Below are 21782 nucleotides of genomic sequence, written 5' to 3' on the forward strand. Positions count from 1 at the left end.
AAAATCAAATATTTTAGCAATCCGGTCGGATGTGCCAACGGCAACAACAAAGCACAAATCAGAACGACACAACAACCACAAAGATAATTGGATAATCAAAATAAAAATGTGATCTTTGCAGATCATCACATCAACAAATTAATTTTGCATGACTTAGAATCACTATCTCATCATAGCAACAATAGTCTCACACTCATGACACAATTTTGCAAAAGTGATAATGCAATCATTATGAAAGAACCCCACGGTGTTTCCTCTAAACAAAACTTCAAAGTGCCTTTCTTCTGGATCATTTCCGCTTAGCACTCTCTTCCGCTCTAGTAAATGCATCAGTGAGCACATCAACGGCCCAATCCTTGGCATCCTCCTGCAAGGCAGAGATATCAAGATAAGACTTAGCATCAAGCTCTAAAGCGCAAGGTAGGTCCAACCTTAAAAACTTATGCAGGTTGTAACTCTACTGAGTTAGACAAGGACACGTGTAAGATCAACGCAATAGAAAAGAGACAACTTGTTGACTAACCTACGAGCACTGAGGCGTGAAAAGAGATGCGGGTAAGGGAGAACCAGACAAATTTGATCCGACACACACACCCGCATAACATATATATATATATATCGAAAAGCAATACAATTTTATAAACCTTGCTTTTAAGCTAATAAAAGGCATGTTTGAGTGACTGATGACTTTGAGAATTACTACACTGATCAAATAAATTGTATATACCAAAAACTGCAAGCTTGTTTCCTCAAGATGTACTTTGGCCACAGGTTCAGGTTCTATTATACTCGAGAGTAAATGTCTACCACAATCACTCAAATCATGCAGGATATAACCAGATAACTAATGAGGACACGAGGTAAACCAAACATGTGTATGGTATCTAACAAATCTAGCAGCATAAATGCACGAGTGACCCTGCTAGTTCTATGTAGCAGCAAGTTGTTGAAACAAAAAAGCATCAGTATCTATTATGAATCAGCAATACATTAGTTTTCAGCACAGAAGCAAGAGAGTGAATCCAATAAACTTACTCTAGAGAGATGTAATATACCATCAATTATCACAGAATTATATAACAAGGAAGTTATGTATGCTACTTACCAGCCGCAATTATATAACAAAGTTATATACTTAACTAGGCCCAGGTCCATTAAATCCTAAAAGGACCAAGAAATGGAACCAGCTGCCCATGTAGAATCCAGTGTCACTGATTGAGTCATGAGAGATGGCAAATCTCGTAGATACTAATTTATTTATTTTTTGGATGCATACTACAAATTACATAGATATGGATGCATCTAGTCATCTAGAGAAGTTGAATCCAACACACATACAAGGCAGAAAAACGGGCAAAAGCATTATAGCCAACACTTGAGAGCTCAAATCTTGAACATACCTCATGGGGACAATTAGTTCCGAAGCCACATAACAGCAGTATCTTTATCATCATCACCGGCATTGATGAAAATATCACGGTCTGCAACATCCTTGAAGATGTTGAATTCTTTGATCTTCTCGATGCGGGTCACATCCTCCATTGTTTTGAACACATCCATGCACTTGGTGATAGATAATTCATGTAATTTTGTTGCATCTGCCTTTTCATTGGCCAAGTATGTAGCTTCATCATCTACTTGCCTTTTCTTCAACTCTATATACTTCTCTAATGCTCCAGCAATCACATCTCCACTGTTCTTGCGCTTCTCCTTCTTGGGCTTCTTTTGGGGCATCTTTCATGAACCAGCCATTGTACGACCCACTTCTTCACTTGGATTGACATCCTCCTTCCTATGTGCAACATCTATTTGATCCAGAATTTGCAAGTCATCTTCATCATGTTGCACTTGATTCATCATCTCCAAGTCATCACTTTCTTTTACTTCCTCAACATCTCTTTCATCTTCAAAGTCTTCGTCAATTTGTGATGGTTGTGCAATGGATGTGAAATTGTAGGTACCCTCAGCTGTATGCCCTGCAAAATGCATGTAAGTAACCAAACAATAGGCAGAGTTAAGAGTTAAGAGGAAGCAACAAAAGTTCGTCAACTTACCATCATAGAGTTCTCCTAGCGAGTCAAAGAGAGGAAAAGATTTCTTCTTGAATTTCCCGATACTTGGATATGACTACAAAGAACCAGAGTAATAGATGAGTATTAGCATGGTACAAAATCTTAACCATATCGAAGGGTGGAATTAAAGAACTTACAATCATCAGGTTGTCCGAAAGGTCGGTGTCAGCTTCGATCATACATCTTTAGTCATCCCAGCCAACACCGATTTGCTTTCGGGCTTCTTTTAACATCCTATATTCTCTTTTGAGCTCCTTCTCCTTATCTTGAATTTGGGACTTTGAGAACTTCACATGTTTGTGTTTTGCATGAAATTTTGTCACCGTCAAGTTCCAAGTTTCCTTGCTCCATCCATTTTGCCATCAGTGGTAAGGAGCATCGTGCTCCATAAGTATCTCCACCAAACCTTTTTCAAGTCCTAAACTCCATTGTGCTCTTTGTTTCACAACTACACAAGCCAAATAAAGCACAAGTCTAAGAATGATGTTTAAAAATTCAGATTCATATCAAATGGTATGTGCATAAAAATACTATTGTTCTTGTAGTGACAAAAAAGAATACCTTTTGGGGAACTCTTTTTGGTAACCTTTGGTGAATCCATTTTAACACCTAGAAGTCCTTTATTTATTATTAACGCAGCAGCCTGCGCCAAGTTGAATTTGGGAGATCCTTTTGCATACATATCTGTTGAGATAAAACAAATTAACGCACAAGCTGAAGACAGATAATCATTCGAATTAGAAAAAGACAATTACATCCACAAACTTACAAAGAGTTAGTTATGTGGGAAGTCATTCCACATTTGCATTGCAATTGCATCTCGCAAAGCATTGCCTTGGGTGTTATTCCCTTGGTAGTTATCATTATCATTGGGTAAATTGACAAAACCAGCCACAAGTATGTTATCTGGTTGGTTTTCAAGCCATTCCTCATCACCAGCATGCAATTTGATGATGTTATGAAAGATTGTGGTAGCTGCTGGAATCCTCGCTTGGTTCCTAATTGAATGTAATGTCCTGACATTGAGAATCGGGAATCGCTTCTTAAGAACTCCTAGGGTCCTTTCTACATGATTTCGCAACAAAGCATGTCGAAGATTGCATAATTCTCTGTGGTTCTGCGGACGATGGTGGCCATGCCCAAATTCATTCAAGTGATATCTCACACCCCGATACGGTGCAAGGAAGGATGTGGTGTTTGCGTAACCACCATCGATGAGGTAAAACTTTCCATTAGGTACTTTAAATCCAGAGTTCATTGCAGATCGAAGAACCCTAGCATCTGTTGCGGACCCCTCCCAGCCACATGATATAAATGTGATCTTCAAGTCAAAGTCACATGCAATCATTATGTTTTGGCTCAGGGTGCCCTTTCTATTCCGAAATGGTGCAGCACTCTCACGCGCAATGGTAATAGGAACATGGGATCCATCGATAGCACCTATACAATTCTGTAAAAAAAAGATTTGCTAATTAACTTTTGAGATTTTAATGGAGAAAGGTAAGGGATTTTTTAAGTGTCAAGATAAGAACCTTGAAGTATGGATAGAATCGTTCATCGGTAGCAATTACTGGATGTGGTTCCTCAATGCGTGGAGGCTCCACAAAGCTAGTACATAGGGCAGGGATGATATCAAAAAACTCGTTGATGTACTCATGAAAGGTGGATCCACTATGCCTGAATTCCAGTTGCATATCTTCATATAATGAATTATGTGACAACATGTACACAAAGAATGCTAACTTCTCCTCCACCTTGAATCTTGTGCCTTTTATCAATTCTTTCCTTCTAAGGTATGATGGTAAATACTTAAAGATGTATGGTTCCATCCTAAAAGCTACCAAGCAATTCTTCACATGTCCTTCAAGTTCGTCAACCCTCTGCTTGCCGTAAAGGATCGAGTTATACCTTTATTTTTTTTCACCCTGGCCTCTACTGTCCGTTAAGTACGAGTGCAGTAATCGAAGAATGAAAAGGCCCATCTCATCATCATCTTCCTATCTTCTCTTCCTAATATGATCTAGACCCCGTGACTTCATATCAAAACCAATACCAAAGCAATCAAGAAACAATGACAAGAATTAGAAAGCTAACAAGAATTAGAGAGGTAACAAGCCCTAGTAAATACAAGGCATACCAAACTTTGGCGTCTTAACGGGATCCCACGAAGGTGGCGGCTCGTTCACTCCCACTACAAACCAAGCCTCGGGTACCTATAGAAAAACAAATCAGTTGGTCTAAGGTTTAGATAATCCAAGGACAACTATCCAAGGACGGCTACAAATTGGAGAATGCTAATTCAGAATAAAACAGAACATCCCTACATTTTCCTTCCTTTTATTTGATGACAGAACATCATTATCAAATTGCACAGAACATCTCTACATTTTCCTTCCTAAGAATCCAACTAAATTGTTGTGTTGCAGCTTGGCTATTAATAAGATTTCATTCTTAAACTCTGGTAGTCCTTGCCCTGAATTCGTTGCAAGCCTCTTAACAACAACATCTTGTCCATTTTGTAAGTTGTCCTGGAGCATTGTGTCAATTTTTCAACAGTCAGACATTAGTACAGTCATATATTAGAAATAGATTCAGCTCCTACCACTATCCATGATATTGAACTGATGGGTTAATTATACTGAATTTGCCGAACTGCTTGATCAAACAACACAACGTATTTGCGACACATGACTAACAAGTGGAGGATCTTGTAACTATGAACATCTTATAGGACGAGTGGGCAAAGATATGCTCCATTTTCCCCTTTCGGTTAGTCTGTTTTTGATTTATTGCACTCATAAGATAAGAACATTCACTATTGTTACTTGGCTAAACACAAAGCTATACATGCTGACTACATGCTTCACACAAAATTATCACAATTAGCACCCTTTTTGTCTTGAAATTCTAGCAAACATATTAACAAACAAAACTAAATAACATAATTAACCTTGTTACAGGAACACGAGCATGTTATAGGTACACGACATGTTACAGGAGCATGACTACAAGCTGCAGACTAAATCTTGTAATCTTGTAAGCTGACGAGTAAACAAATCGCATCTACAATAGCAAGAATGCTAGCACACCAACGAGTGAAACCCTAGAAAAGGGGGAGGAGAGGAGAGGGATGAGATGGAACCAACCCTTACCGGCGAAGACGCCAGGTTATCGGAGCAACGAGTTCTGGGGTCGGAGGCGGTAGGGGCTGAGGAGGCAGGACCGACGGATCGTCTGGCAGGGGTTGAGGAGGCCTAGACGGAGCCGACGAATGGCAGACGGAGCGTGTAGGTGAAACGACCAAGATGCGGTCCTTTCCGATCTGGGGTCGAGGCCCCCGAATAGGAAAGAAGCGCATCTAAGCGTTTCGCAAGCAAGTAAACATAGCAAAAAATAATAATTACAAGTAGACAATTTGGGATTCAACTGTCTTCTTATTAATAATACAGAGTACAACGCAGATACAAACAAGGTAGTCCCGGTACGGACTACAAAACAAGGAAAATGCTATGCTACCCGCTGCAGGCCCACGATCACGACCACGGCTCAGTCCTCTGGATAGTTCACGTAAAGGCGGTCTGTCTCCTCGTCGTACTGCCACGCCAGCTGCGTGTCGTCATGATCATCTACCTCTGGGGTACCTGTATCTGCTCGGAGTTTCGGAGGAATCCGTGAGCCACGGGGACTCAGCAATCTAAGACCTTGGTGCTAGAACTAGTCATGTTATTGGGTAAGGTAGGGATGAAGTGTTTCAGGCTGCTGCATCCTATGATTGAATAAGTGGCTAACTTACGCAGAAGAGAAGTGAAGGTGGTCTACGCTAACGGTCGGGATTACTTGATCAGAAAGTGATCCTGAACACCTACCTACGTCATTCATAACCCCACCGTGTTCCCGATCGAAGAGGGATCTTCGAGGGGACGGTCACGGTTACGCACACAGTTGGCAGTTTTATTAATTTATGTTTAAGTTCTCTAATGCCGGATGTTAACAAAATATTCCAAGATGCCACATAACCGCGGGCACGGCTTTCCGAAAGATTAAACCCTGCAGGGGTGCTCCAACTAGTCCATCACAAACGAACACAGGCCGCAAAGGCATCCTCTATCACGAATCTCGTGATCTCGTCGGATTCCTTAGAGGAAAACCTCAACTCTGGGTGAAACCAAAGCTTCAGTGGGATTCCTATACGCAAGATATACCGCTAAGGTAAGACAAGGCTAGCAGGACCTCCCGACGTGTCGACGACCCCGATAAGAGCCGCGTATCTCAGTCTCAGGACACGCCGGATGGAACTAGCTACAGGTACCAAACCTCAAGTTTCCTTGTGGTGGCCCCGCAGGCAGACCAGTTTGGACCAACACTCATGAGGAGCACTGGCCCGGGTTGTTGATTAAGAAACCTCGCGGTAGCTACTCCCTATGCAGATTATTATTAAGTGATTAGCAAATTAACACCAAGGTTGGGTCCTGCCGGACAAGCCTTAACACTACGCGATTTATCAAGGGGGTCCCCATAACAACCCCGAAGATGTTAGGAGCGATCATTATGGAATCAAACACCGGTACCCGGTAACTAAGGCGGCAATAACGGAACAAAGCACCCGGCAAAAGGCTAGGCCTCCCGTCATTTACCAAGTATATAGGTGCATTAATTAAATAACAGAATTTAAGATAATGATATCAAGCTCATGTCATCACATGATTTTAAAACACCTGCAACTAACAATGCTAACATTAGTAGCTCAGCAAGCCTACCTAGCCATACAAGTTTGCTAGGAAAGAGTACGCTGTTTAGGCTCATGGCATATGAAGAGGCAATTTAATTTCAGTGGTAGGCAGCGAGCAATATGACATGGAGTTGAAACTAACATAACAAGTCTAGAGATGGAATCAAGGTCATATCATCTTGCATGTGATATCCTCAGCTTGGAATGGATCTGGATCGTTCTGCACGTACTCTCCTGACTCCATGTATTCGTTCTCCGCTCCCGGTGCTACCCAACATAAGAATAACAGCCAATGAACAGCAGCACCACAAGATGCAACAATCACATGATGGATGAGATGAAAGTTGAGCATGCACCACTATTTCTATCACTAGCCCAAGCAACATAAACTACAACAAGTTTCTGGACAGAACTTTGCACTAAGCTATTTTGACATGCATGAGAATGACATGAACGTGTGAAGCTCGTAAAAACGGTGCAAAACCATATAAAGAACATTGCAAACGGAGCTACGGATCAACGGGAATCAACGAAACAAGATATGAAGCTCTACGTGAAAGATTCAACACCACACACACAATTGGCACAAATCTGGTATTCCCAGGTTGCCAAGACATGTAATAACCCAACATGAATGAAATGGAGCAAGGTAGAACAACACATCACAATTAAGCACAAACTTTGAACAAAATGGCAAAACTATATAATCTGCCAGAATCTGCATCTTAGCTGTTTGGGAGCAACATGCAACATAGCTACAGGTCTTCAAACATGACAAATAATATATGTGGCTGTTGCCAACCAAGAAGACTACAAGCACCAGCAAGAATCACAGCAAAAGGAATTAAACTCTAGAAGATACAAGGCAACAAACTTTCCCAAAACCATCAGTTCTCAGGGACTTTGTGAAAATTCCTGCACCTGAGTTTCTGTTTCTGCTCTGAAGCTTTTTGACAGCAATCAAAAGACAAGCTACTGGACTCCAAATGATTTGAAAATTTACAGGAACCTTCACAAACATACCAGGTTCAAAATACTAGCACTGAACTAAGGCCAGTTCTCAACAGAATGACCAGCACATCCTCATCTACAGGGGAATAAAATGTTTCCAGCATCCCAGACTTAGTGAAATTTTCAGAGTTCAAAAATCTGGAATTTTCCAGCCACATGCCCACTTTGTCTAGGCATAGTTTGCACACACATGTCACCAAGAGGTAGTTTACACCACTATGGTGTTGAGCACAAACCCATACTATTAAGACACAACAACCCATGCCCTTGGGCTCCATCTATACCACGGAATCAAGGACCAAACTCTCAACAAAACTGCAAATGCAACTCCATAAGGTATTCTTCTAAGAAGACAATTACATAGGTTGAGTTTCATGTGCACAATGACAAAGTGACATGGGGGTTTGAACCCCATGTTTGTGTCATGCACATCAACAACACCCACACATATTTCACACTAACACTAGCATCAAGCACAACAAAATATAATTCCTATGCTAACAAGAGAATCTGCACACCCTCACATATGGGCATGTGATGGTACACACTCTCACATGCACCACAAGGAACACCCTAGGGATCATGTCATCCTCAAGGTGCAATCCCCCACAATAATCTACCCATGTTTAACTAGTAAGCTCCATCTACACATACTTATCATAGCTAGCCCCCTAGTGCATCACATACACACCAAAACATGTGGTGAGGGGGAGGCATCCACACCCCACTAAATCTATACAAGAAATTAAAACTACAAGAACAACTTAGCCCACACTAAAGCTCAAAAGATGTGGCTATACATGATTAACTAGTGCAACTTTCACACCTTAAAGCACAACACTTACAAGTAGCAAAACAACTAGCACCAACTCCTATCAAGGGTAACTTCACATCACAAGGTGCATTCACCATAAGTTTCACAAGGCTAGCAACATCATCTATCACACACTAGAGTGCAAAATACACACAATTAAATCTGCCCTAACTATACTAGCAGAAACAGAACTAAAACACCACTATGTCTAAGAGTTAGCTAAACAGAAAATTAGCAGAACTAAAATGCCACTTTGCCTAAGAGTTAGAAAAACAGGAAATAAAATAGGCAGAAAAGAAAAGACAACAAAAAAAAGAAACAGGGGCTCCTGGGAATCGATCCCAGAACCTCTAGTTTCCAGCAACAGCACCACTCCACCACACCACTGTCACTTTGTCGATAGGGTGGAGGTAATAACAGAGTAATCTGTTACTGTGGTCACTGTGCAACGAAATAGCAAAACAAAAGAGGCCGAGGGGGGATCGAACCCGCGCCCTCTCATCAGGCACAACCACGCACTACCACTGCACTACGGATCGATGTCTGAACCTATACACGCTGCAAAACAGAAGAGGACACCCCCTGCTCGTCTGCTACCGACGACTGGCCGGAACAGGGGAGGTGCCTCGCCGGTGCTGTGAGTCGAATTCGTCTCCGGCTCGTGGAGGGGAGGAAGCCCACATCCACACGGATCTATCCCCGCAACTATCTATACCCAAGGGGCTCTACTGCCACGTGTCCACTGCGACCTACGGCTCCGGCGTCAGGAACATCTCGCCTACGAACTCTACTGCTTCGGCGCCCGATCGAAGACAGGGAGGAAGGAGGGGGTGCACTACCTCGCGTACGAGTCAAGGAGGGAGAGACCGTAGAGGAACTAGCGGGAAGAAGAACACGCAGCGGCGGAGCTCGTCGGAGAAGAAGGGCCTCCGGGAGGAAGATGATGCAGTGACGGGGACGTCGATCTAGCGGCGGGAACGAGCCCGTGGAGAGGCCCGCGTGCTCCTGGACCCCTCGACGTGGAGTAGAAGGTACCACGGCGACGACGGTGATCTCCTTCACCCGTCGGCCATGGCGGATCCGGCGGCTTACCTTACCGCGATGAGAGAGGAAGGAGGGAGAAGGGATCTGGTGGAGCGGCGGCGGAAGGGAAACCCTAGCCGAGGCACGGACGCCAAGGGCTTTTATAGGGAGAGAGGGGAACGAGGGACGCGCCGCGGTGCCATGTGCGTGCGGGGAGCTTCGGCTCGTGGAGGGGGCGAGGTGAGAGACTGACTAGTGGGGCCGCCTGCCTCGCTGGAAAGAGGAGGATGACGACGCCCGCGCGCGTGACTGGGGAAGAAGTGGGCTGGGCCGCGAGGGTTGATTGCCACAGGCGTCAGATAGAAGAAAAGGCTGAGAGGGATTTGAATTCTTTTAAAAATTAACTCAGCTAGGATTTAAATCCACTAGCAGATCTGATGGGGTAAAAATCAAAGCAAAAATGCCCCTGGCCATAAGGAATTATAGCCTATTAGAATAAAATAGGAAAACAATATTTGGAGCCATTTGGAATAAATGCAAAACAGAAATTAATTTACTGTTTTGGGTTTATTTGCACCTTTAAAAACAAGGAACAAAACAGCAAATACACACATCATCATAACCACAATTAACTCTAATCACAAGACATTTTAGAACAACTTTTGGGAAGAAAGAATTTTGAACATGAGATAATAGGAGGGAAAGGATTTGAAATAGCAAAGAGCCTTGAAACTACATAGCACTCACTCCTACACAACACACACCAACATCACATGCATCACACAAGATATTACAATACCCCAACATCACACCTAGCAAGATCACATGCAATCATAACCCGACATAGAATCATAATGTATGGCAAGGATGATATGGCATGGATGCATGCATGCAAAAGAAAAATAGAAGGTGGCACATGGATTCATACATGCATAGAAACTCTCATGACAAAAGTCAAGGTGGTCCCACATGGAAGGTTACAGAAAGGGAAAGTCCTACACTTGCGGCATTACAAACTCTCCCACACTACGAAGAAGATCTCGACCTCGAGATCTAAGACTGAAAGAAATCGGGAAATCGGAACGGAGGTGATCCTCGCGTTCCCACGTAGCCTCTTTATCGGAATGGTGTGACCACTGCACTTTGAGAAACTTGACAGACTTGTTACGGGTCTTGCGCTCAGTCGCCTCGAGAACCGCAACTGGATGCTCGCGATAAGAAAGGTCAGGTTGAAGATCGATATCCTGAATATGCACAGTGCGCTCGGGGTTCTTGAAACACCTCCGAAGCTGAGAAACATGGAACACATCATGGACATTTGCAAAGGTTGACGGAAGCTCGAGCTGGTACGCGAGGTCGCCCCTCTTGCCAACCACTCTGAACGGACCAACGAAACGAGGCGCAAGCTTGCCTTTGATGCCAAAACGCTGCATACCCTTCATAGGCGACACCTTGAGATAGACAAAATCATCAAGCTCATACGACATGTCACGGTGCTTGCTATCGTAATAGCTCTTCTGACGGGACTGAGCTGCTCTGAGGTTGTCGCGAATAATCCGACACATCTCCTTAGCTTCTTCTATCATATCATTGCCAAGGATCTGACGCTCGCCTGTCTGGAACCAGTTGAGCAGAGTACGACACTTCCTGCCATAGAGAATTTCAAACGGAGCCTTGCCAGAACTAGCTTGATAACTGTTGTTATACGAGAACTCCGCGAAAGGCAGACAATCTTCCCACTTCATGCCAAACGAGATAACACAGGCTCTCAGCATGTCCTCAAGAACTTGATTCACTCTCTCCACTTGACCACTAGTCTGAGGATGGAACGCTGTGCTGAAGCGGATCTTCGTGCCCATAGCAGACTGAAAAGAGTCCCAGAACTTGGAAGTGAAGATACTTCCGCGATCTGATGAGATCATCATAGGTACACCGTGCAACAAGACAATCCTCGAGGTGTACAACTCTGCCAGCTGAGCTGCTGAAATGGACTCCTTGACTGGAAGGAAATGCGCCACTTTACTCAATTTGTCGATGACGACGAAGATAGCATCATTGCCCTTCTTGGACTTCGGAAACCCTGTGACGAAGTCCATCTCAATGTGATCGAACTTCCACTCGGGAATCGGCAAAGGCTGCAAGAGGCCCGCTGGTCTTTGATGTTCTGCTTTCACCCTTCGACATACGTCACACTCATTAACGAATTGTGAAATTTCACGCTTCATACGGGTCCACCAGAAAGTCTGCTTCAAGTCATGGTACATCTTGGAACTTCCAGGATGAATAGAAAGCAGAGAATTATGAGCTTCTTCCATGATCACTTTCCTGAGATCACCTTTCGGGACGACAAGACGGTCCTCGAAAAACAAAGTGTCCCTGGCATCAATAGTGAAACACTTATACTTGGGAAGACTCTTTCCCACACCAATCTTGACCTTCTTCACCATAGTATCAAGTAGCTGAGCTGCTCTGACCTGATCTTCCAAGGTAGGAGAGATCTGAAGGTTCGCAAGAAAACCCTGAGGAACCAGCTGAAGATTGAGCTTCCTGAAAGACTCAGAAAGACCCGACTGGAGAGGTTGCAGAATCAGACTGTTGCAATATGCTTTCCTGCTCAATGCATCTACCACAACATTTGCCTTGCGTGGCGTGTACTCAACACTCGGATTAAAATCCTGGAGCATTTCCACCCAACGTGTTTGCCGCAGATTCAAGTTAGGCTGAGTGAAGATATACTTGAGGCTCTTGTGATCGGTGAAAACTTCAACCTTACGTTCCAACAAGAGATGTCTCCAAGTCATCAAGGCGTGCACAACAGCTGCTAGCTCGAGATCGTGCACAGGATAGTTCTTCTCCACAGGCTTCAGCTGCCTGGAGGTATAAGCAACCACCTTCCTATCTTGCATCAAGACTGCACCAAAACCCTGGAGAGAAGCATCGCAAAAGACCTGGTACGGCTTGGAATCATCCGGAGGAGCCAATACCGGAGTGGAGGTAAGCTTCTCTTTGAGTGTATCGAAAGCCAGTTAACACTCTGGAGACCACACGTACTTGACACCCTTCTGAAGAAGACTAGAGAGCGGCTTGGCGATTTTGGAGAAGTTCTCAACGAATCTTCTGCAATATCTGGCAAGACCGAGAAAGCTTCGAAGCTGCTTCACATTCTGCGGAGGTTCCCATTCAACAATGGCTTGAACCTTGGACGGGTCAACCTTAATGCCCTCGGCAGAGATAATATGCCCAAGATAAACCACTTCTTTCAGCCAGAACTCGCACTTGGAAAACTTGGCATACAACTTGTATTCTCTCAGTTTATCAAGCACCAATCTGAGATGTTTCTCATGTTCTTCCTCATCCTCAGAGAAGACCAGAATGTCATTGAGATAAAGCAAGACAAACTCATTCCTGAATGGCAAGAAAATATAGTTCATCAATCGGCAAAAAGTCGGAGGAGCATTAGCCAGACCAAAAGACATGACCGTATACTCATACGAGCCAAAACTGGTCCTGAATGCCGTCTTCGTAATGTCTTCCTCGCGAATGCGAATCTGATGATAGCCCATTCTGAGATCAAGCTTGGAGAATACTTTAGCACCTTTCAGCTGCTCGAACAACTCATTTATGTTCGGAAGCGGATATTTGTTCTTGATTGTCTTCTTGTTCAATGGGCGGTAATCGACACACAGCCGGTCCGTACCATCCTTCTTCTTGACAAACAGAACACCACATCCCCACGGAGACGAGCTTGGTCTGATCAAACCCAAACGCTCCTGCTCATCGAGTTGCTTCTTGAGTTCCTTCAACTCTTCTGGACCCAGCTTGTACGGCTGCTTGCACACTGGCTCTGTGCCTGGCTCAAGCTCAATGACGAACTCCACTTCACGGTGCGGAGGCATCCCTGGCAGCTCTTCAGGAAACACGTCTTGATATTCGCAGACTACTGGAACTTGCTCAATGGGATTGATCTCACCCTTTTCATTCAAAGAGAACAAGCGGATTGTGTCATCGCGCGCCGCGAATATAATCACATCCTCCGAAGAGTGGGTCCGTTTCACTTCTTTAGCTGCACAATCAATTGATGCTTTATTCATGGCCAACCAGTCCATACCAAGGATCAAATCAATGTCGGACTTGCCCAAGACAATAGGAGACGCCAGAAAAGCATAATTGTCCATTTTGACAGAAACATGTGGGACGAACAACTGAGAGCTCATCCGCATACCGGGAGACACAACTTGCAATGACTTGGGAAGGAACTCGGTCGCAAAATTATTATCAAATGCAAAGGGGTAAGACATGAAGGAATGCGAAGCACCAGAATCAAACAAGACTTTAGCAGGAATACCATTGACAGGGAGGTTACCCATGATCACATCTGATGAATTTTCTGCCTCAGCTGCATTCACCATGTTGACTCGAGCTGATCTGGGGTTGAACTTCACAAGAGCGTTGCTAGGAGGTTTGCCTGGAGGAGGAGGCGGTAGACGGAGCTGAGAAGTGCATTTGTTGGCATAGTGACCCTTCTGCCCACATTTGTGACAAGTGACATCTGCTGGCTGCCGGAACTAAATCTGAGGAGGCCCTTGCTTCTGATGCTGATATCTCTGCTGGAAGCCAGGGTTGGGTGGGTGGGAAGAACCACGTCCACCTGAGTGCTTCGGCTGCTGAGAGTGCCGAGGAGGAGGAGGAGAAACCCAAAACCTCTGTTGCTTCTGAACCACCTGAGTCGAGGAAGAGCTGGAATCTTTGAAATGTTTCTTGGAGTTCTCCACCCTGAGCAAGGCTGCCTCTGCTCTGAGAGCTAAGTTCTAGAATTTGTCAAACTCCTCAGGATCGTGCAAAGCGAGTGCTAACTGCAAATCCTCCTTCAAGCCACCCCTGAACTGGTATATCTTGCTCTTCTGATCCGGAACATCCTGCAGCGCGTAACGGGCCAGCTCGTGGAACTCAACATTGTACTTGTACACAGAATTGCTGCCCTGCTTCAAGCGCCTGAACTTCTCACGCATCTCCTCAAAAAAACTGGAAGGGATGTAGTGGGACCTAAAGTCACGACAAAACTCGTCCCAAGACATCACCCTGCCACCTCTGGAGTCCTTAAGCTGCTGCCACCAAATAGAAGCCTGCCCCTTCAACTGAAACGTTGCAAACTTGACATAATCCTCTGGACGCACATTGCTACACTCAAAATGCTTGTTCATATCACGGATCCAATCTTCCGCATCAAACGGCTGGTCGCAAGAAGTGAACGTCTTAGGCTGGTTTGACAGGAACTGACTCAGACTCGCGAAGTGATTGCCACCCTGCTGGAAATTGCCCAGCTGATGATTGGCTCTCTCCTGGATCAACTGCAACAACATCTGAGTGTTTGCATTGGTAGCTGCCATCATCGCCTGCCAGGCCTCTGCAGGAGGAGGCGGCGACGGAGGAGGAGGAGGAGGTGGAGGCGGCATATCCTCACGCGCTGGGGTCTGACGAGTTGGTGGAGCCATCCCGAAGACGGACAACATATTAGTCCACAGAATAATTGAAGATATTGCTGAATCAAAAGACAGAATATCTGAATAGAATTTAGCATTGCACTCGAACAACATAGCAAGAGTGCATCCTCAAAGTAACAGACGACAAAATTCCGATAAGGGCCACTGCAAACAAGTGTGAGCTAGAACTGCTCGGAACAAACATAAGATCAAGATTTCCCCAAACCTCAATCAAGCGTCTGTAGGAAGATAGTCCTATAAGATACTACTAGATATCCCACCTACGAATTCCCGAAATAACTGGTTATGCAATCAGGTACACGGATACAAGGAGTATTTCACACAACTCCTAAACTAACCCGTCACCTGTATCACATCCTTCAACACACAACCAGCATCTCGGACCTTCGTCTACAACAGATCCTCGTGATCACAATGATACAAAGTGTGGTAGTACCCCCGAACAATCTACACCAGTACTGGGGACGTCAGGGTTATCTCACCACTACCCGTATTGAAGCAATAACGAACACCCTCCGTTCTTAGATACTCAGAAATCTGAATGATGGCGATGTGCGCGATAATCCCTGGAGCTCAACTCCCCTGATACTTAGAGCAGATAGGAGGCACCAGGACATGATTCCATCACATCGAAATCATATAGATTTCACAAATACCCGCGTGATCCTAAAAAAATTTGAGCGAGAAAAGGAGTAGAGTTAAAGATTTCCTAAGACGGAAGCCTCACCAGAGCAAAGAAGAGGAGAAAAAGAAACCTACTCTCCGATATAACTACGACTCAAAGCATTTTCTAGACTCGACTCGGCCAAATACGATCACACAAAGGCTCCTATGGTCGTAAGGCTCTGATTACCAACTTGAAACGACCAAGATGCGGTCCTTTCCGATCTCGGGGTCGAGGCCCCCGAATAGGAAAGAAGCGCATCTAAGCGTTTCGCAAGCAAGTAAACATAGCACAAAATAATAATTACAAGTAGACAATTTGGGATTCAACTATCTTCTTATTAATAATACAGAGTACAATGCAGATACAAACAAGGTAGTTCCGGTACGGACTACAAAACAAGGAAAATGCTATGCTACCCGCTGCAGGCCCACGATCACGACCACAACTCAGTCATCTGGATAGTTCACGTAAAGGCGGTCTGTCTCCTCGTCGTACTGCCACGCCAGCTGGGTGCCGTCAGGATCATCTGCCTCTGGGGTACCTGTATCTGCTGGGAGTTTCGGAGGAATCCGTGAGCCACGGGGACTCAGCAATCTAAGACCTTGGTGCCAGAACTAGTCATGTTATTGGGTAAGGTAGGGATGAAGTGTTTCAGGCTGCTGCATCCTATGATTGAATAAGTAGCTAACTTACGCAGAAGAGAAGTGAAGGTGGTCTACGCTAACGGTCGGGATTACTTGATCAGAAAGTGATCCTGAACACCTACCTACGTCATTCATAACCCCACCGTGTTCCCGATCGAAGAGGGATCTTCGAGGGGACGGTCACGGTTACGCACACAGTTGGCAGTTTTATGAATTTATGTTTAAGTTCTCTAATGCCGGATGTTAACAAAATATTCCAAGATGCCACATAACCGCGGGCACGGCTTTCCGAAAGATTAAACCCTGCAGGGGTGCTCCAACTAGTCCATCACAAACGAACACAGGCCGCAAAGGCATCCTCTATCACGAATCTCGTGATCTCGTCGGATTCCTTAGAGGAAAACCTCAACTCTGGGTGAAACCAAAGCTTCAGTGGGATTCCTATACGCAAGATATACCTCTAAGGTAAGACAAGGCTAGCAGGACCTCCCGACGTGTCGACGACCCCGATAAGAGCCGCGTATCTCAGTCTCAGGACACGCCGGATGGAACTAGCTACAGGTACCAAACCTCAAGTTTCCTTGTGGTGGCCCCGCAGGCAGACCAGTTTGGACCAACACTCATGAGGAGCACTGGCCCGGGTTGTTGATTAAGAAACCTCGCGGTAGCTACTCCCTATGCAGATTATTATTAAGTGATTAGCAAACTAACACCAAAGTTGGGTCCTGCCAGACAAGCCTTAATACTACGTGATTTATCAAGGGGGTCCCCATAACAACCCCGAACGTGTTAGGAGCGATCATTATGGAATCAAACACCGGTAACCGGTAACTAAGGCGGCAATAACGGAACAAAGCACCCGGCAATAGGCTAGGCCTCCCGTCATTTACCAAGTATATAGGTGCATTAATTAAATAACAGAATTTAAGATAATGATATCAAGCTCATGTCATCACATGAGTTTAAAACACCTGCAACTAACAATGCTAACATTAGTAGCTGAGAAAGCCTACCTAGCCATACAAGTTTGCTAAGAAAGAGTACGGTGTTTAGGCACATGGCATATGAAGAGGCAATTTAATTTCAGTGGTAGGCAGCGAGCAATATGACATGGAATCGAAACTAACATAACAAGTCTAGAGATGGAATCAAGGTCATATCATCTTGCCTGTGATATCCTCAGCTTGGAATGGATCTAGATCGTTCTGCACGTACTCTCCTGACTCCACGTATTCGTTCTCCGCTCCCGGTGCTACCCAACATAAGAATAACAGCCAATGAACAGAAGCACCACAAGATGCAACAATCACATGATGCATGAGATGAAAGTTGAGCATGCACCACTATTTCTATCTCTAGCCCAAGCAACATAAACTACAGCAAGTTTCTGGACATAACTTTGCACTAAGCTATTTTGACATGCATGAGAATGACATGAACAGATGCAGCTCGTAAAAATGGTGCAAAACCATATAAAGAACATTGCAAACGGAGCTACGGATCAACGGGAATCAACGAAACAAGATATGAAGCTCTACGTGAAAGATTCAACACCACACACACAATTGGCACAAATCTGGTATTCCCAGGTTGCCAAGACATGTAATAACACAACATGAATGAAATGGATCAAGGTAGAACACCACAACACAATTAAGCACAAACTTTGAACAAAATGGCAAAACTATATAATCTGCCAGAATCTGCATCTTAGCTGTTTGGGAGCAACATGCAACATAGCTACAGGTCTTCAAACATGACAAATAATATATGTGGCTGTTGCCAACCAAGAACACTACAAGCACCAGCAAGAATCACAGCAAAAGGAATTACACTCTAGAAGATACAAGGCCACAAACTTTCCCAAAACCATCAGTTCTCAGGGACTTAGTGAAAATTCCTGCACCTGAGTTTCTGTTTCTGTTCTGAAGCTTTTTGACAGCAATCAAAACACAAGCTACTGGACTCCAAATGATTTTAAAATTTACAGGAACCTTCACAAACATACCAGGTTCAAAATACTAGCAATGAACTAAGGCCAGTTCTCAACAGAATAACCAGCACATCCTCATCTACTGGGGAAGAAAATGTTTCCAGCATCCCAGACTTAGTGAAATTTTCAGAGTTCAAAAATCTGGAATTTTCCAGCCACATGCCCACTTTGTCTAGACATAGTTTGCACACACATGTCACCAAGAGGTAGTTGACACCACTATGGTGTTGAGCACAAACCCCTACTATTAACACACAACAACCCATGCCCTTGGGCTCCATCTATACCATGGAATCAAGGACCAAACTCTCAACAAAACTGCAAATGCAACTCCATAAGGTATTCTTCTAAGAAGACAATTACATAGGTTGAGTTTCATGTGCACAATGACAAAGTGACATGGGGGTTTGAACCCCATGTTTGTGTCATGCACATCAACAACACCCACACATATTTCACACTAACACTAGCATCAAGCACAACAAAATATAATTCCTATGCTAACAAGAGAATCTGCACACCCTCACATATGGGCATGTGATGGTACACACTCTCACATGCACCACAAGGAACACCCTAGGGATCATGTCATCCTCAAGGTGCAATCCCCCACAATAATCTACCCATGTTTAACTAGTAAGCTCCATCTACACATACTTATCATAGCTAGCCCCCTAGTGCATCACATACACACCAAAACATGTGGTGAGGGGGAGGCATCCACACCCCACTAAATCTATACAAGAAATTAAAACTACAAGAACAACTTAGCCCACACTAAAGCTCAAAAGATGTGGCTATACATGATTAACTAGTGCAACTTTCACACCTTAAAGCACAACACTTACAAGTAGCAAAACAACTAGCACCAACTCCTATCAAGGGTAACTTCACATCACAAGGTGCATTCACCATAAGTTTCACAAGGCTAGCAACATCATCTATCACACACTAGAGTGCAAAATACACACAATTAAATCTGCCCTAACTATACTAGCAGAAACAGAACTAAAACACCACTATGTCTAAGAGTTAGCTAAACAGAAAATTAGCAGAACTAAAATGCCACTTTGCCTAAGAGTTAGAAAAACAGGAAATAAAATAGGCAGAAAAGAAAAGACAACAAAAAAAAGAAACAGGGGCTCCTGGGAATCGATCCCAGAACCTCTAGTTTCCAGCAACAGCACCACTCCACCACACCACTGTCACTTTGTCGATAGGGTGGAGGTAATAACAGAGTAATCTGTTACTGTGGTCACTGTGCAACGAAATAGCAAAACAGAAGAGGCCGAGGGGGGATCGAACCCGCGCCCTCTCATCAGGCACAACCACGCGCTACCACTGCACTCCGGATCGATGTCTGAACCTATACACGCTGCAAAATAGAAGAGGACACCCCCTGCTCGTCTGCTACCGATGACTGGCCGGAACAGGGGAGGTGCCTCGCCGGCGCTGCGAGTCGAATTCGTCTCCTGCTCGTGGAGGGGAGGATGCCCATATCCACACGGATCCATCCCCGCAACTATCTATGCCCAAGGGGATCTACTGCGACATGTCCACGGCGACCTGCGGCTCCGGCGTCAGGAACATTTCGCCGACGAACTCTATTGCTTCGGCGCCCGATCGAAGACAGGGAGGAAGGAGGGGGTGCACTACCTCGCGTACGAGTCGAGGAGGGAGCGACCGTAGAGGAAGTAGCGGGAAGAAGAACGCGCAGCGGCGGAGCTCATCGGAGAAGAAGGGCCTCCGAGAGGAAGATGATGCAGTGACGGGGACGTCGATCTAGCGGCGGGAACGAGCCCGTGGAGAGGCCCGCATGCTCCTGGACCCCTCGACGTGGAGGAGAAGGTACCACGGCGACAACGGTGATCTCCTTCACCTGTCGGCCATGGCGGATCCGGCGGCTTACCTTACCGCGACGAGAGAGGAAGCAGGGAGAAGGGATCTGGTGGAGCGGCGGCGGAAGGGAAACCCTAGCCGAGGCACGGACGCCAAGGGCTTTTATAGGGCGAGAGGGAAACGAGGGACGCGCCGCGGTGCCATGTGCGTGCGGGGAGCTTCGGCTCGTGGAGGGGGCGAGGTGAGAGCCTGCCTCGCTGGAAAGAGGAGGATGACGACGCCCGCGCGCGTGACTGGGGAAGAAGTGGGCTGGGCCGCGAGGGTTGATTGCCACAGGCGTCAGATAGAGGAAAAGGCTGAGAGGGATTTGAATTCTTTTAAAAATTAACTCAGCTAGGATTTAAATCCACTAGCAGATCTGATGGGGTAAAAATCAAAGCAAAAATGCCCCTGGCCATAAGGAATTATGGCCTATTAGAATAAAATAGGAAAACAATATTTGGAGCCATTTGGAATAAATGCAAAACAGAAATTAATTTACTGTTCTGGGTTTATTTGCACCTTTAAAAACAAGGAACAAAACAGCAAATACACACATCATCATAACCACAATTAACTCTAATCACAAGACATTTTAGAACAACTTTTGGGAAGAAAGAATTTTGAACATGAGATAATAGGAGGGAAAGGATTTGAAATAGCAAAGAGCCTTGAAACTACATAGCACTCACTCCTACACAACACACACCAATATCACATGCATCACACAAGATATTACAATACCCCAACATCACACCTAGCAAGATCACATGCAATCATAACACGACATAGAATCATAATGTATGGCAAGGATGATATGGCATGGATGCATGCATGCAAAAGAAAAATAGAAGGTGGCACATGGATTCATACATGCATAGAAACTCTCATGACAAAGTCAAGGTGGTCCCACATGGAAGGTTACAGAAAGGGAAAGTCCTACACTTGCGGCATTACAGGAGGGCCGACGACGGAGAGCGGAGGGCGGACGATGGAGAGGGGCGAAGGGGCGATGGCAGAGGGCGCGGTGCCGTCACTAAGGGAGGAAATTCGCAAGCTGCCCCTCGCGTCTGCTCTTACAAGCGTATTGAGGGTTTTAGGCGTGTAAATTTGAGGATGGGCCGGTCCAATACCTGGGTAACGAACGGGCTGTGGGGAATTTTAGGGATTCTTTTACCGGGCCTGTAAAATATCCTAAATAACGTGCAAATACCTGGATACCGAACGAGGCCTGAAGTTGGGGGAAAGGAGGGGGCCCACCCCGGTGAAAATTAGGGGATGTTAGGATTAGTTAGAAGATTACATAGACATGAAAAAAAAAAGATTTTCGAAGGTTAGCTTTAGGAAGATTACCTAAGGATTCGTAAAGCTTTAGGTAGATGTAGTATTTTTGGTCAACATTTCTATGCCAAAAGAGACTCCATGCCTACCGTATCATGCTAACAACACA

The 21782-nt window shown here is 44.9% G+C and overlaps 1 long non-coding RNA gene across 1 annotated transcript; it reads right to left on the bottom strand.

Moving 5' to 3' along the window:
• Positions 1–1896: 1896 nt before the first annotated feature.
• Positions 1897–2223, bottom strand: LOC123407692. Its single transcript, XR_006612656.1, has 3 exons — positions 2210–2223; positions 2055–2127; positions 1897–1976 (listed from the first exon to the last, which is right to left on the bottom strand). It is a non-coding gene; the product is annotated as an uncharacterized LOC123407692 (long non-coding RNA).
• Positions 2224–21782: the final 19559 nt, after the last annotated feature.

The sequence above is a fragment of the Hordeum vulgare genome, chromosome 1H, assembly GCF_904849725.1.
Source record: "Hordeum vulgare subsp. vulgare chromosome 1H, MorexV3_pseudomolecules_assembly, whole genome shotgun sequence".
Taxonomy (NCBI): Eukaryota; Viridiplantae; Streptophyta; class Magnoliopsida; order Poales; family Poaceae; genus Hordeum; species Hordeum vulgare.